At 41.3% G+C, this 17,257-nt stretch overlaps 1 long non-coding RNA gene across 1 annotated transcript in view; it reads right to left on the bottom strand.

Annotated features, from left to right (window-relative positions):
• The window catches only part of LOC149442303 (uncharacterized), a 77,307-nt gene extending 61,077 nt beyond the window's left edge, over window positions 1–16,230 (bottom strand). The window contains exons 1-2 of the long non-coding RNA XR_016307202.1: window positions 15,985–16,230; window positions 14,521–14,718 (exon numbers count right to left, since the gene is read on the bottom strand). This is a non-coding gene — a long non-coding RNA (uncharacterized LOC149442303). The remainder of the gene's footprint in view (window positions 1–14,520; window positions 14,719–15,984) is intronic.
• Window positions 16,231–17,257: the final 1,027 nt, after the last annotated feature.

Genomic DNA, 17,257 nt, shown 5'->3' with positions numbered 1-17,257 from the left:
GCAATAACCACCAACATTGGTGTCTGTGGACGCAATAACCACCAACATTGGTGTCTGTGGACGCAACAACCACCAACATTGGTGTCTGTGGACGCAACAACCACCAACATTGGTGTCTGTGGACGCAATAACCACCAACATTGGTGTCTGTGGACGCAATAACCACCAACATTGGTGTCTGTGGATGCAATAACCACCAACATTGGTGTCTGTGGATGCAATAACCACCAACATTGGTGTCTGTGGATGCAATAACCACCAACATTGGTGTCTGTGGAAGCAATAACCACCAACATTGGTGTCTGTGGACGCAATAACCACCAACATTATTCAAAAAACCTCCTGCGCTCACATGGACTCCTACCCTAAAACCATAAGCTGCTGACACTAAACTTATACCCAAAATAAGTGAATAAACAAAAATAAAATAAAAAGTGCAGCGCTAATTAATAATCAAAATAAATATCTGATAAATGCGTGATACAATATAAACTCAATACACCCCTCCAAAAAAATCCAAAGTACTCAATACATATAAAGTGTCATGCATGTATTCCCTCATGGGGAATAATTGGTGCAAAAAGTGACACAAATATATCATATATAATAATAGTAAAGTGGCAACACACATAGTGCAAAAAAAGATGAACAAAAACTCAAATACAAGAAAAGTCCAAAATTAGTAGTAATACTGATGATGCAATGCTTAATGATGAACTTCACACTTCACTCTTCATGCAAAAGTAATGTGCAATGTGCGTGATTCACACGTGCCAATCCTTAACGGCCAAAATGCCCCCTCACCTCCTTCCTTAGACCCCAAGGGGCCAGCGCGCTTTCAGGATCACACGATCCTACCAGTATGGATCCCTCTCTAGGTAACACCTTCCACCTCCAGCATCCACCAGTTTTAGCAGCCAGCTCCTCCCAGGGTCATAGTGAGACACAAGCAGAGACCCTCCATAGTGCAACCAGTATATAAAATAGATTTCCACTCACATAAAGACAAATTTTCCAGCCTCCTACCACATGCTATGGGTGTACTGCATGGGTAATACACAGGGTGATCCAATATGGCCCCCACACCGGAAATGACGTCACCACATTTGCCGGAAGCTCCTCCCCACGTACCGACGCGTTGCGTCACGTCCAACACGTGACTTCATCAGGGTAACGCCCATAAAGGACAGAACTTCCTTATATAGGAGAGTCTGCACCAATAATCATCCGGAGGCGGATCTCCGGCGGCCATTTTCAAGAAGCCAGTCATCCGACCATGTCTGCAGACACTGACCTATACAAGGAGGAATAATACCTCCAACACCCAAATGCAAAGTCAGTTTCTCCTATACTTAAATCTATATCCTCAGCGCTAAAAGTACATAGGACTAGAAAATTAGGGGGAATACTATCAAAAAATAGGAGTACAAAAATTAAGTACTATTACTCCAAATCAGTATATTAATTAAAACCATACTAAAGTGAAGATTACCTTTACAAATGAAAGTGAGCCATCTAGTGGATGGAATTAATAGAGCATATAAACTAGAATTCCTCATATAAGAACTACTAAACATCCTAAAAATTACTTCTACATAAAACATCTTACAAAATATATTTTTTATTAAAATACTACAATTATTTAAAATTACTCTGACCCACATTTATTAAACCCTAATAAGATAAATGCCATAAAAACTATTAGGGAGGGGACCTATCAGCCATGCAGACACCCATAGCATAGGTTCACAATATAAACACAATCAAACCAGTAGTCAGTGGACCGAATGGTGATTTAGAGACTCAATACAGAAGGCTTGGGCACCTCATGGAAAAAAAAATGGCTATTTGGTGGGACATGATCACCTATGATAAATACTTGAAGGACCGGTTGGTACCTAGAAGGTTAAGGTGGGATGTAGCAATCTGTGATGGCCTTCTTGACGATGAGTCAACGGAGGAGTGGTTTAACTTCTTTAATGAGAAAGGTTTAGAATTTCTGAAATTTTTGTTAAAAAGAAAGCAGAAAAAAATGAGGAATGTTGAGTCTTTGATCGGTGAGATCAAGGAGAAATTGGAACCATTTAAAGAATCACAGGAAATGATAGGACTGACTAAGAGATTGAATAAGGATCTAGAGAAACTAGATCAGGAGATGAAATACAAGAAAAGTAAGAAATACCAGGGAGACCTGAATGACTTTAAGAAAGATGCCATTTTTAAATGGCAAACGGCACCCAATGCAACCGAGATAGGATCAGTAAATACTACTCCAGTGAAGGAGGTTAGGGTGGCCACACCCAGAATACCTAATAAACAACAGGGTGCACCTTATGGGAACCCCAATACGTATTATACACAATACACAGTATACGCAGAGAAATGGGGGGAATTACAATAAAGGGGGGTTTCATAATAACAAAAAGACAAAAGGAAAGGGGAAAGGTAATAATTGTAGGTCTCAGCATCCATCGTTCAGACCACCATACCACCCTGGAGATTATTATGCTCCACAACCTTCCTATTATCATGACAGAGGGGATCAGAGGCATTATTATGCAAGAAGTCCCAGATATTACCCACCGGAAGGTTGGAATTACCATCACGCTGGAGGGAGGAGTCCCATCCAGATGGCTAATAGATTTGAACCCCTGAGATATGAGAGGGATTTTTTAGAGAGGGACAGGAGTCCAGGACCCAACGGAGGAAGAAGCTCCAGAAGAGGAGGGGATGTAGAGCAGGGCGCAGGTTACAAGAGAAAAAGAGAGCAGTAGGTGAAGGGGTGTTTAACTTGAGTGGGTCCCATTTAACCAAAGAAGAATTGTCAATCTTGGATAAGGGACTTAAGTTTGCCCCACCCAAACCTGTAAATAAGTTTGATGTATTTGTAGACTCCCAGAAGTTAATTCGTAAATTGAATATCAAAAAACATTTTATGAGTCTACCAGGTGCTAATAAAATTATCGATAATGCTTTTAGTAGTGAGATTGTACATTCAAAATTAAAGAACAGATCACTTTTTAACCCACAGATTTTGAATAATTGTCATGTAGAGGATTTTAAAAAAAATGGTAAATTTAGATATTGAAAACTTGACTGTTCCCAAAGGTTATCACAATAGGGGCCTACAAGCGGGAATTAACCTCCTTGGCGGTATTCCCGAGTGTAGCTCGGGGTAACATTTCAGTACCAAGAGCGGTAACCCCGAGCTACACTCGGGAATACCATGCGGCGCTGCTCCGGCATTTGTGCTTCACTTAACTTACCCTGCGCTCCCACGATGTGTCCCCTGCAGCGTCCCCGGCCATCTCCTTCGGCGGATGCCGGCATCTGGCTTCTGTGTCCTGTCCCTGTGACGTCGGGACGTACGGGCGCCGCCGGCGGCGGGAAATTTAAAAATTTTAAAAAATGTCTTTTTTTTTTTTGCATTTTCCATAGTAAAACATTGCTGTCTCAACCCATTTCACATACATTTTGTCCCGAGTGCTTTGTCCGGCGCCCTGCCTGCATTTTGTCTGTTCTTTCTGCCTGGAAACTGAGAAACGTCCATGGCATCCAAAAAGTGTCCCTTTAGGTCAAAAGCGGTTTAGGTCAGCTAGAGAACAGCGATAGTAAATCAGAACCACTTGCAGAATTGAGTGATAATGATTTGTGGAGAAATTCGTTATCAGACACTGAAAACGATTCTGCGACTTTGCTCAGCAATGTGCGAACTTATTATGGCGCTATATTTCAAATTTCAGTGTTTTTGGTTTGATTACATTACTGAATTAAATGTATTATTATTATATTATTATTTTTTATGATTATTTATTCAATTATAATTTATGATTTTGTGTTTCAAATTTTATCATACCCGGGATGTTTACTAGACTCTTGTTCGGACAGATTTCAGTGAGTTATTCCTAAAAATTACAGCCTACAATAAAAAAACTACATATTTCCATGCAAAATAATGGTACCGCTTTCAGCACCAAAAATCTGAAATAATCATACCGCCAGGGAGGTTAAGAGATTGAGTAAAAGAGAAGATATTGTTATTCGTCCAGCGGATAAGGGAGGAGGCATTGTTGTATTGGCCAAAGATTATTATTTAAAAGAACTTGAAACTCAATTGGGGGATACAACTACCTATCAAGTTCTCCCGAAGGACCCGACATTACAGTATAAAAAGGACCTGACAAAATTGGTTAAAAGGGGAAGGGAACTAAAACTTAACAAGAAGGAGGCTAAATTTTTAGTGCCAGAAACATGTAGGATCCCTAAAATACATAAAGACTTAGTGAATCCCCCGGGTAGGCCAATAGTAAATGGTATTGAATCTGTGCTGGCGAGGCTAGGACATTATATAGATATATTTCTGCAACCGTTGGTAAAGAAGACAAGGTCCTACCCATGGGACACTAAGCATCTAATCCAGTTGCTGAATAACAATAAAGGAGACGCCAGCATTTACTTGGCAAGTGCTGATGTTGCGTCTCTATATACGATTATAGGACACAAAGATGCTATGAATGCAGTAGGCTGGGGTTTGAGGGAATATAGTGAATTGTCCTGGACACAAAGGAAGTACCTTATGGAATGTCTTGACTATAGTTTGTCCCACAATTATTTCTGGCATGCAAAAGAGTTCTTTCAACAGATAAAGGGAGTAGCCATGGGAGCAAGGTATGCTCCCAGTGTGGCAAATTTATTTATGGCGAACTGGGAGGAAGAAACAATTTATCAACACTACCCTGAACAACTTATACTGTTTAAAAGATTTATTGATGATGTGTTAGTAATATGGAAGGGGAGTAAGGAATCCTTAAAGATATTCCTTCAATCATTGAATAATAATGATAGGAACATTGTATTTTCCTGGGAAACAAGTAATGAGTCCATACATTTTTTGGATTTAAATATTAGGATTGAGGGGCGCATGCGCGGCCGGCTTCAGTGACGGATACGCACTAGCCCTGCTCCGTCCTGCCGCCAGATTACACACCGGCACACACAAACCCCGGGAGATTCAAAGAGTACCAGTGTACTCATGAAGGGCACCCGATCCTCCAGCACGATGACCCGGCGTCGCAAAACCCCGGGAATACCGGGAAAACTCACCCACTTCTTCCCTGCAGTGAATGCAGGGATCCAAGATGGCGCCGGCGGCAGTACCTCAGCAGCAGACACAGAGGGACAGGAGACAGCACAGGCTTATAAGGATCCGAGGCTGCAGTATCCCTTATACCCAGGGGACCCTGGTGAGCAATCTCCCCCTCTATCACCCACAACCAGCAGCCCAGCAAAATCTAAGCCTAGGCTAGACTCAGGCCACCAGTCTCCTAGCTCCCAGACCCATATACAAACAGGGGTCTTCATAAGCCCTGAGGTGCCTGTGATAGAGGCCTTCCCGGCTACAGACCAACCGCTAACAGAGCTATGCATGAAGAGTATGCTAATGTCACTCCGCCAGACCCTTCATAATGATATGGCATCCTCATTAGCACAAATTTCCACTGCAATGCACCAGCAAGAAAATAGAATACAACATATTGAAACCAATATTAGTGATATCATTTCAGCCCATAATGATCTGATTGACGTTCATACAGAACATTCCACAGAAATTGATCAAATTAAACTGAAACTCGCTGATCTAGAGGACCGCTCGAGGCGGAATAATATCAAATTTAGAGGCATTCCCGAAAACGTCAGTAATGAGGAACTAATACCATATATACACCAATATATGAGAATCGCGATACCCACAATATCTGAAGGAGAATTGGCTACTGACAGAGCACACCGACTCCCCAAACCCTCCTTTCTACCCGCCTCGGTCCCACGAGACGTCCTAGCTCGAATACATTTTTACCACGTTAAGGAGAAAGTCATGATGCAGTCCAGGAGCACGTCTAATCTCCCGCCATCTCATGCCAACCTTCGTCTATATGCAGATCTCTCCAAGCTTACACTGTAATCGCAAAAAATTGATCAATATAACCAAAGCCCTAAGAAACCATGGCATAGCGTATCAGTGGGGATTCCCAACAAAACTGACCGTAAGACAACATGGCAAAATCCATACAATTAAAAATATGGAAGAAGGCCTAGAACTACTCAAAAGCTGGAAAATAATTCCCGAGGTTTCACAACAATATCAACCAACTCATGCTCAACCTATGGAACAAACATGAATATTCAAAATACACAGCAAACACCAAATCACAACTCCAAACCTAAGTTGTGAATCTATTCTTCAATAATCTGGCATTCGACCATAGATGAGAAGATTGTGCTTTCATACGTTCTCCAGGTTTGGCCTATGTTCCGGTCTAAATCTGAATAAGTCCTCTAGTTCGGCAGTAGCCGGTCCGGCTACTCAGGTTCCTTGCTTTCCTTGCAAGGCTATTTTTTACCTTTCCACCCCACATCCTCTTTCCTCCTCCATGTCACCAGTCGACATACAACAACCTCCAAAGCACAAACAATCTCCGCCTGCTAATACAGCTTCAAGAATATATCCTGGATCTATTACAAATACCTTTACAACTTTAAACATCACACAGATCAAGAATGACAACCCAAATGACCTACCACCATGATTAACATTACATCTTTAAATGCCCACGGTCTGAACTCTCCATTCAAACGATCGATGCTCCACAAAGAACTCAAAAAACTTCATCCAGATATCATATTTGTTCAAGAATCCCACTTCACTACAAATAAGGCCCCCAAGCTTCAACTTACTCACTTTCCACATATTTTTATGGCCACCAACCCAAAAAAAAAAAAAAAATGGAGTAATTACGGCTATAAAAGACTCTATCCAATTTTGTTTTATCTCAGAATCTGTGGACCCCCTGGGCCGTTTCCACATACTTGTTTGCCAACTTAATGACCTTTACTACACCTTGGTGAATGTATACGGTCCTAACAAACGCCAGATTAATTTCTTCAACAAAATAATAAAGAACATCAACTGTGTAAAGAAAGGAAGACTCATAATGGGAGGAGACTTCAATATACTTGGAAACCCGAAATTAGACTCTTCATCTTCCAATAAATCTCTCAAACCAGCCTTCAACCAATTTCTACACAACAATGACCTTTATGACATATGGCGGTGCCAACACAGCATGGAAAAGGACTACTCATACTACTCCCCAGCCCACCGATCATACTCTCGGATCGACTACTTCCTGACAGATAAATGGTCACTGCAGCACGTAACCTTCTCAAGTATTGGAACTATAACCTGGTCTGACCATGCTCCTGTCACCATATCACTAGACGACAATCAACGATCGATACTCCCACCCATATGGTGGCTGAACTCGATGATACTAAAGACCCCAGAACACCAAAAATGTTTATTAGATGCACACAAAGTATTTTTTGACACCAATAATACCCCAGATGTATCTATGACCACAATTTGGTTAGCATACAAAGCTTATATGAGAGGTATTCTCATTCAATTAAATTCCCGAATTAAAAAGCAGAGATCACAACAAATTGACCAACTACTCACATCCATCAAAAGAAATGAGGAGATAAACAAAAAAAACCCGACACCCTCCGTAACCGATAAAATATCATCAGACAGAGGTAAGCTCCGTACAATTTTACTCCACCACTACGATCTAAACCTACAGCGATCAAAAGCCAAATTTTATGCATCTAGTAACAAAGCGAGCTCACTACTATCTAAAACAATTAAACAAAAAAGACTCAAAAATAAGATCCCCACACTCCAGCACCCACACACACACGCCTTACAAACCCACAAGATATGGCTAACGCCTTTGCGTCATACTACCAATCCTTATATAATCTTAAAGACGACTCCAAGATTACACAACCCACAATAGAAACAATCCAACAGTTTCTAGACTCTACTAATTTACCACGTCTAAATGAAACTCAACTTACTGCATTATCAATGCCAATTTGCCACACAGAAATAGAAAAGACCATTAAAACACTTCCGTTAAATAAATCACCAGGCTCGGACGGTTTCACTAATGAATTTTATAGAACATTTGCCACAAGCCTTTCACCTCATCTATCTAACATATACAACCAGGCTGCCTTAACAGGATCATTCCCTGATGAAATGTTACAATCAATTATCACAACAATACCTAAACCACAAAAAGACACTCAGCTGGTCCAAAATTATAGACCAATCTCTCTATTAAATATAGACATTAAACTCTATGCTAAAATACTTGCCCAAAGATTATTACCATACATCCCCATACTGATCAACCCTGATCAAGTAGGTTTCGTCCCTAATAGACAAGCACCAGACGCAACAAGACGCTTAATATCCCTGCTTCATAATCTCAAGTTAAATACACAGCCATCACTTCTACTTTCATTAGACGCAGAAAAAGCATTCGACCGCATTCATTGGTTATTTATGAAATTAGCCCTCCAAAAATTTGGGATCACAGGCTGGATATTATCTGCAATTCTTTCCTTATACTCCAACCCTTCTGCCAAAGTATTAACTAATGGTATATTATCTTCCCCCTTTCTCAATATCTAATGGCACTAGACAAGGATGCCCATTATCCCCCATTATCTTTATATTAACCATAGAACCCCTAGCATCTAAACTAAGAGATGACAAAAGGTTTACTGGGATCACCCATCTAAGTACAGAACACAAAATCAGCCTTTACGCAGACGATATCATACTGATGATCACTAACCCTCTTTCATCACTTCAAACAATATATAACCACCTCAACGAATTTTCAAAAGTCTCCTACTATAAACTCAATGCAAACAAATCCTCCATTTTAAATCTTTATTCATCTCCACAGAACAAAAAAAAGATAACCGAACAATACCCCTTTATATGGGAAGACCACAACATTCCTTACCTAGGCATAAAACTCACATCTACCACCTCACACCTATTTGAAGCTAATTACACCCCATTATTGGAATCAATTCCTCAAGAACTAAAACACCTACGTACCTCCACCTTATCAACGCTAGGAAGAATAGCGTCGTTAAAAATGTGCATTCTCCCTAAAATACTATACCTATTCCGGACTCTCCCCATCCCAATTCCTGATTCCTTCCTCTCTAAACTCCAATCCATATTCACAAAATTCACATGGAACTCCAAAAAACCAAGATGCACAACAAACCTTCTAATCAGACCCCCATCTAAAGGAGGAGCAGGCCTCCCACACCTAAAATCTTACTACCACGCAACGCTTCTAGACCAAACTTTTTTCTGGTGGCATTCCACGAGCGAAAAAATATGGTCCAACATGGAAACTCTCACACACCCACCATACTCATTTAGCACGTTCCTTTTCTTACCTAATAAAATCCGACCACATACAGAATCTAACCACCCTGGCATTAAAGCTTCTTTACAAGCCTGGTCTACTCTCCTATCCTACGAATACCCCAACAATGAAACTAACACAATATCTACACCTATCTCCATACTACAACTCCTCATCCCTGATTTAAACCTGAAACCATGGACAGACCAACACATCACACATATACACCAATTATATACGAACCTAACACTACACCACTTTTCCACTCTTCAAAGACAGTTCTCTATCCCTGACAATGAAATATACACCTACAGTCAGGTCCATAAATATTGGGAAATCGACACAATTCTAACATTTTTGGCTCTATACACCACCACAATGGATTTGAAATGAAACGAACAAGATGTGCTTTAACTGCAGACTGTCAGCTTTAATTTGAGGGTATTTACATCCAAATCAGGTGAACGGTGTAGGAATTACAACAGTTTGCATATGTGCCTCCCACATCTTAAGGGACCAAAAGTAATGGGACAGAATAATAATCATAAATCAAACTTTCACTTTTTAATACTTGGTTGCAAATCCTTTGCAGTCAATTACAGCCTGAAGTGTGGAACGCATAGACATCACCAGACGCTGGGTTTCATCCCTGGTGATGCTCTGCCAGGCCTCTACTGCAACTGTCTTCAGTTCCTGCTTGTTCTTGGGGCATTTTCCCTTCAGTTTTGTCTTCAGCAAGTGAAATGCATGCTCAATCAGATTCAGGTCAGGTGATTGACTTGGCCATTGCATAACATTCCACTTCTTTCCCTTAAAAAACTCTTTGGTTGCTTTTGCAGTATGCTTTGGGTCATTGTCCATCTGCACTGTGAAGCGTCCAATGAGTTCTGAAGCATTTGGCTGAATATGAGCAGATAATATTCCCGAAACACTTCAGAATTCATCCTGCTGCTTTTGTCAGCAGTCACATCATCAATAAATACAAGAGAAGCAGTTCCATTGGCAGCCATACATGCCCACGCCATGACACTACCACCACCATGCTTCACTGATGAGGTGGTATGCTTAGGATCATGAGCAGTTCCTTTCCTTCTCCATACTCTTCTCTTCCCATCACTCTGGTACAAGTTGATCTCGGTCTCATCTGTCCATAGGATGTTGTTCCAGAACTGTGAAGGTTTTTTTAGATGTCGTTTGGCAAACTCTAATCTGGCCTTCCTGTTTTTGAGGCTCACCAATGGTTTCCATCTTGTGGTCAACCCTCTGTATTCACTCTGGTGAAGTCTTCTCTTGATTGTTGACTTTGACACACATACACCTACCTCCTGGAGAGTGTTCTTGATCTGATCAACTGTTGTGAAGGGTGTTTTCTTCACCAGGGAAATAATTCTTCGGTCATCCACCACAGTTGTTTTCTGTGGTCTTCCGGGTCTTTTGGTGTTGCTGAGCTCACCAGTGCATTCCTTCTTTTTAAGAATGTTCCAAACAGTTGTTTTGGCCACGCCTAATGTTTTTGCTATCTCTCTGATGGGTTTGTTTTGTTTTTTCAGCCTGATGATGGCTTGCTTCACTGATAGTGACAGCTCTTTGGATCTCATCTTGAAAGTTGACAGCAACAGATTCCAAATGCAAATAGCACACTTGAAATGAACTCTGGACCTTTTATCTTGTCATTGTAATTGGGATAATGAGGGAATAACACACACCTGGCTATGGAACAGCTAAGAAGCCAATTGTCCCATTACTTTTGGTCCCTTAAGAAGTGGGAAGCACATATGCAAACTGTTGTAATTCCTACACCGTTCACCTGATTTGGATGTAAATACCCTCAAATTAAAGCTGACAGTCTGCAGTTAAACCACATCTTGTTTGTTTCATTTCAAATCCATTGTGGTGGTGTATAGAGCCAAAAATGTTAGAATTGTGTCGATGTCCCATTATTTATGGACCTGACTGTATATCAGAATTACACACCTTCTGCAAAAGACAACACTCCCTCTGAAGATTAGACTACCAATCCCTATATACCTTTTTTACGATAAACAAGCCTATCCTAAAAAAGGAATCTCACTGTTCTATGAGGCCCTTACCAATTCACAGTTCACTCCGTCTACTTCCTCTCTTCATAACTGGGAAAACATTTTACAACAATCTACATCACAGTCTACATGGTTGAAAACGTTTGTTATTACATATAAAGCTTCCAAATGCAGTACTCATTGGGAGACATATTTAAAAGTACTACATCAATGGTATTTAACGCCTACCAAATTAGCCCTCTATTGCCCCCAAAGCTCTCCCTTATGCTGGAGACAATGCGGGGAACTTGGTACCACTTTTCATGTGTTATGGTCATGCAAATCTCTCAGATCCTATTGGATCAAAGTTTTCAAACTTATATCCACAATAGCAGAATACCCAGTGACACCAGTTCCCTCTTTGGCTCTCCTCCATTTAGGAATTGATAGCCTCCCATACAATTCACATACCATTATCATCCATATCCTCACAATAGCTAAAACTAACATCACCAAACTATGGAAATCTACCACAGCTCCCTCTTTTTCAAACCTCATCACTGAACTTAACTGGCACGGAGAGATGGAAAAAAGAACATCGATCCAAAATTTTTCACCCTATAAATTTCAAAATCATTGGTCCAGATGGCTCAAAAATCCTAACTGCTCAATATCTTGCTGACAAGATAACCCCACATTATTCTTACAAAGCGAGACTGGCATTTTCCTTCCTTTCCCCTCCTCCCCTCCCCCTCATACTTTCAATACCCTACTACCCTCCAATTTACTTGTTCAATCAACTGATTCACATAGAATGAGAATACCTCGTAAGATACCTTCATTAACTATTTTTTCTACCGTTTTTTTTTCTGGAATATACACACGTATTACCCTATAGAGGGGTGAATAGACCTCTTATGACAAATGTAATACTCTGCTATCTCTCTATGTGAATGCTCATATATGTCTAAACAGTTTGTAATTGTCTTGAAAGTGTTTCAATAAAAATATTTGAACATAAAAAAAATAAATAAATAAATATTAGGATTGAGGAATTGGGACTTACTACTAAAACCTTTTTCAAGGAGGTGGACCGGAATGGGTATATTCCTCTGGATAGCTGCCATTATCCTCCCTGGCTTTTAAACATCCCTAGGGGCCAGTTTGTGCGTCTACGGAGAAATTGCACGTTGGAAGCAGATTATGAAGAACAGGTTAAAATAATTGGTGTAAGGTTTGAGAAAAAATGTTACACATCAATACATATTAAGAATGCGATAAAGAACATTGGAGAAATGGATAGATCATTGATGCTGACTGATAAAGTGAAGGATATAAACATGAAGGACCAAGTAGCCATAATTTTAGATTTTAATATTCATTATAAGAAAGTTGAAAGAATTTTTAAAAAACATTGGCCAGTGTTGTAAGCGGATCCTATTTTAAATAAGATTTTATTGGAACGTCCCGCTTTTATTTATCGGAAGGCACCTACGATTAGGAATAAAGTGGTAAAGAATGTGGTGGACCCGCCAGGAAACAAAAAAGGAGTAACATTCCTAGACCAGAAAGGTTTTTTTCCCTGTAGGAATTGTTTTGCATGTAGAGAGACCAAAGGGCGTAATAAAAGGATATCCTCGTTTATAGCCCAGTCCATGGGACGTGAATTCCCAATTTGTGACTTTATTTTGTGTAGGACGGAGGGAGTTATTTATGGTCTGGAGTGCGCATGTGGCCTCCAATATGTGGGCAGGACTAAGAGACCACTTTGGAAGCGATTACGTGAACATGTGCAGAACATAAAAAAAGGTTTTCCTAAGCACAACGTGTCTAGGCATTTCTTGATGCATCATAATAAAGATCCCTCCACATTAAAATTTTGGGGTATTAAAAAGTTTAAAGGTCACTGGAGGGGACTCAATAAAGTGCGTTCCCTTAGCCAAGTTGAGTCCAAGTTTATTTATGAGATGCGAACGCAAACCCCGAGGGGTTTAAACATGGATTTCGACTTGAATTGTTTTCTAAGTGATGGTTGACAATGATTTTTGTTTATTTGTGTAATATATGGGATTTTAAATACACAATATATTTTAGTATCCTGGTAGATATTAGCATTAATTGTTAGTGATTGTGTTTATATTGTGAACCTATGCTATGGGTGTCTGCATGGCTGATAGGTCCCCTCCCTAATAGTTTTTATGGCATTTATCTTATTAGGGTTTATTAAATGTGGGTCAGAGTAATTTTAAATAATTGTAGTATTTTAATAAAAAATATATTTTGTAAGATGTTTTATGTAGAAGTAATTTTTAGGATGTTTAGTAGTTCTTATATGAGGAATTCTAGTTTATATGCTCTATTAATTCCATCCACTAGATGGCTCACTTTCATTTGTAAAGGTAATCTTCACTTTAGTATGGTTTTAATTAATATACTGATTTGGAGTAATATTACTTAATTTTTGTACTCCTATTTTTTGATAGTATTCCCCCTTATTTTCTAGTCCTATGTACTTTTAGCGCTGAGGATATAGATTTAAGTATAGGAGAAACTGACTTTGCATTTGGGTGTCCGTGGAATGAATAATAACCCCCAACATTGGTATCAGTACTACCATGACACAGGTGATCAGTGGCAGTGAAATTACACCAACCCCTCACCATCACAGGGCTCACCCCTCTGCATTGGTGGTCATGGCAGTAAATGTCCCCCCCATCCCTGAACCAGGATTTTGGGTGATGACAAAGTATTGAACTGTTTTTATTTATTTTGGATGGAGCAAGGGAGGGTTGTAACCCGTCAGGTTTTTTCGTCATCTATGTCCCATTGGGGAAATTTTCCTTCACTTCCTGTCCCATAGCCAAAACAGTAAGTGAGAGAAAAGCCCTTGTCACCAGAACTAGAGTCCCCGTTGGAAGATTCCCCCTCTATCCCTGTTCTGGTGACAACCCAAAATTTGGGATGTTGCTCCCTTTTTTTTTTTTTTTTTACTTTCAATGAATACGATAACGATCACCAGAACCAGAGAGGGTGATTCTCCCTAATGGGGACACAAACAGCAACAGAAACCTGACGGGTTCTATCCCCTGTCCACTCCACCCAAAACTTAAAAAATAAAATAATTTTGCCATTAGTTATACCTCTCGCTGCCCACGTAACACACATGTGCACCACCAAAGGGGGGAGAGCCTTTTACTTACTGGTTTCCATGGTTACTTAGTAATCCAGGCCCCAAGCCACCTCTTTTGTTTACTTCCTGGTTTTGGGTCCTTCTTGTGGTGTCCATGTCAGCGCCTGCGTACCTTACTGGCAGCAACTGCGGTGGTTCTTGCAACTTCCCCAGCGAAAGCAGGAGGAGCCCAGGTAACATTTGTTCACCGATTCCTCCTGCAACCAACCTGAGAAGAGAAATGTATTCTGTCATTTCTGGGGTCACAGCTTTCATTTCTCAGGCAGTTTAGCCGAGGATGCAGCTATTTGAGCACGATATGTGTTTGATTAGCTGCATTGGAGGGCATGATAGACATCGAGGGTCTAATACATCCAATGTCTCCATAAAGAGGACCTGTCACCATCCAATGCAATCACACAGGGGACTTGTTAGTCCCATTATGATGGCAATAAAGTTAAACAAAAAAATTAAAAAAAAAAGAAGTGTAAAAAAAAATCAAATGAATAAAAATTATTTTAAAAAGGTTTATTAAAAAAAAAAAAACACAACACTCCTGCCACCCCTGTACACACCCCACATAAAAACTAGCGCAGTGCGAGCGTGTGTATGTAACTACAGACTGTGCCACACATGTGAGGTATTGCTGCGAATGTCAGAGAGAGAGCAATAATTCTGGGGACATCGTTCTTAAAAATCAAATTTCGGCCAAAATGTATTCTGCTCCATGTCTTCACTAAAAAAAAAAAAAAATCCCAATACGAGTAAATTCATTGGTTTACATGAAAGTTATATCGTCTACAAATGGCGGTATAAGAGGTTTTTTTTTTTCTACTAGTAATGGCGGCGATCAGCGACTTATAGCGGGACTGACATCCTCAGTGACACCAATACAGTGATCAGTGCTAATAGAAAAGAACTGACACTGTACTAATGGCACTGGGCAGGAAGGGGGTAACATGAGGGGCAATCAAAGGGTTAACTGTGTGCTGGGAGTGATTTACTAGGGGCCAGAAATGCAAAATATATACACGTGATTTTGTGCACCTCTGCCACCCTGTAGCAGTAAATCTGCTACAGGGAGACAGGGAAGCGGTTAAAATGCACTTTACATCGCCACACCGCACACCGCGTGCAGCGTACACCGACGCGCCGCACACCGCGTGCACCAACGCACCGCACACCTCGTGCAGCGTACACCGACGCACCGGACACCAAGTGCACAGGACGCCACATGCACCGACGCACCGGACGCCACATGCACCGACGCACCGGACGCCACATGCAGCGAGCACCGACGCGCCGGACACCACATGTACCGTACACCGACACGCCAGACACCAAATGCACAGGACACCACATGCACAGGCCCCCCGACGCCGCGTGCAGCGTACACCGACCCGCTGGACGCCGCATGCAGCATACGCTGGACGCCTCATACACCGTACACCAAAACGCCACATGCACAGGCCCCCGGACGCCACATGCACTGTACCTGGTACGCTCTCCTGTTCCTCCTCTGGCTGCAGGAGGTGATATCAGGAACTTCCAGGCTGCCTCTCGCTGTCTCCTAGCGACCGAGGACCCTGTGAGCAGCCTAGCTATTTGCCGGTCCGATTTTGTTTTCTTTTTCCCGGTTTTCTTTCTTTCTTTTTTTAATTTACATTTCCAGCTGGCCCGGCGGGTTTTGAAATAACTTTATCAGGCCATAGCCGGCCGTAGTTTGAAAACCCCTGAGGTCCATTATAGGAGTGGGCGGAGCCTCCTTTATTTGTTTCACAGTAGGAGTGGGCAGAGCCTCCTATTGGTAGACAGGAGTAGGCGGAGCCTCCTATTGGTAGATGGGAGTGGGCGGGTCCTCCTTTTGTTGGTTGACAGTAGGAGTTTGCGGAGCCTCCTATTGGTTAACAGTGGGAGTGGGCGGAGCCTGATTTTGTTAGTACACAGTGGGAGTGGGCGGAGCCAAGTCTGTGATGTCACAGTTTGTCTGCCCAGTCGATCATTCCAAGAAGATTTCCGAGTGACAAGGTAAGATGTTTTTTAGCTCTCCTCACACATCTCCTATTTTGGCATTCATGTGATAGGAGACCATGACCCTTACACCCCCATCATGTACACACACATACACACATTTTCTGACTTTTTTTTTTTCTTCACAATTTTTTTTTTTTTTTAATGTACATTTCCGACTGGCCCGGCGGGTTTTGAAATCACTTTATCAGGCCATATCCGGACCGCCGGCCATAGTTTGAGAACCCCTGAGGTTCATGGTAGGAGTGTGCGGAGCCTCCTTTCATTGTTTCACAGTAGGAGTGGGCGGAGCCTCCTATTAGTAGACGGGAGTGGGCGGGGCCTCCTTTTGTTGGTTGACAGTAGGAGTTTGCAGAGCCTCCTATTGGTTAACAGTGGGAGTGGGCGGAGCCTACTTTTGTTAGTACACAGTGGGAGTGGGCGGAGCCAAGGCTGTGATGTCACAGTGTGTCTGCCCAGTCGGTCATTCCAAGAAGATTTCTGAGTGACAAGGTAAAATATTTTTTAGCTCTCCTCACACATCTCCTATTTTGGCATTCATGTGATAGGAGACCATGACCCTTACACCCCCATCATGTACACACACATACACACATTTTCTGACTTTTTTTTTTTTTTCTTCACAATTTTTTTTTTTTTTTAATTTGCTACAAAATGTCTTAGAACCCCCCAGACAGGATAGATTTGTAAAGCAGAGACCATAGAGAATAAACTGGGGATTTGTTTTCCCATTTTTT

This window comes from Staurois parvus, unplaced genomic scaffold, assembly GCF_062004578.1.
Source record: "Staurois parvus isolate SC_StPar_1 unplaced genomic scaffold, SC_StPar_1.0 ptg000897l, whole genome shotgun sequence".
Classification (NCBI taxonomy): domain Eukaryota; kingdom Metazoa; phylum Chordata; class Amphibia; order Anura; family Ranidae; genus Staurois; species Staurois parvus.
This window is presented reverse-complemented; position numbering and strand designations above follow the sequence as displayed.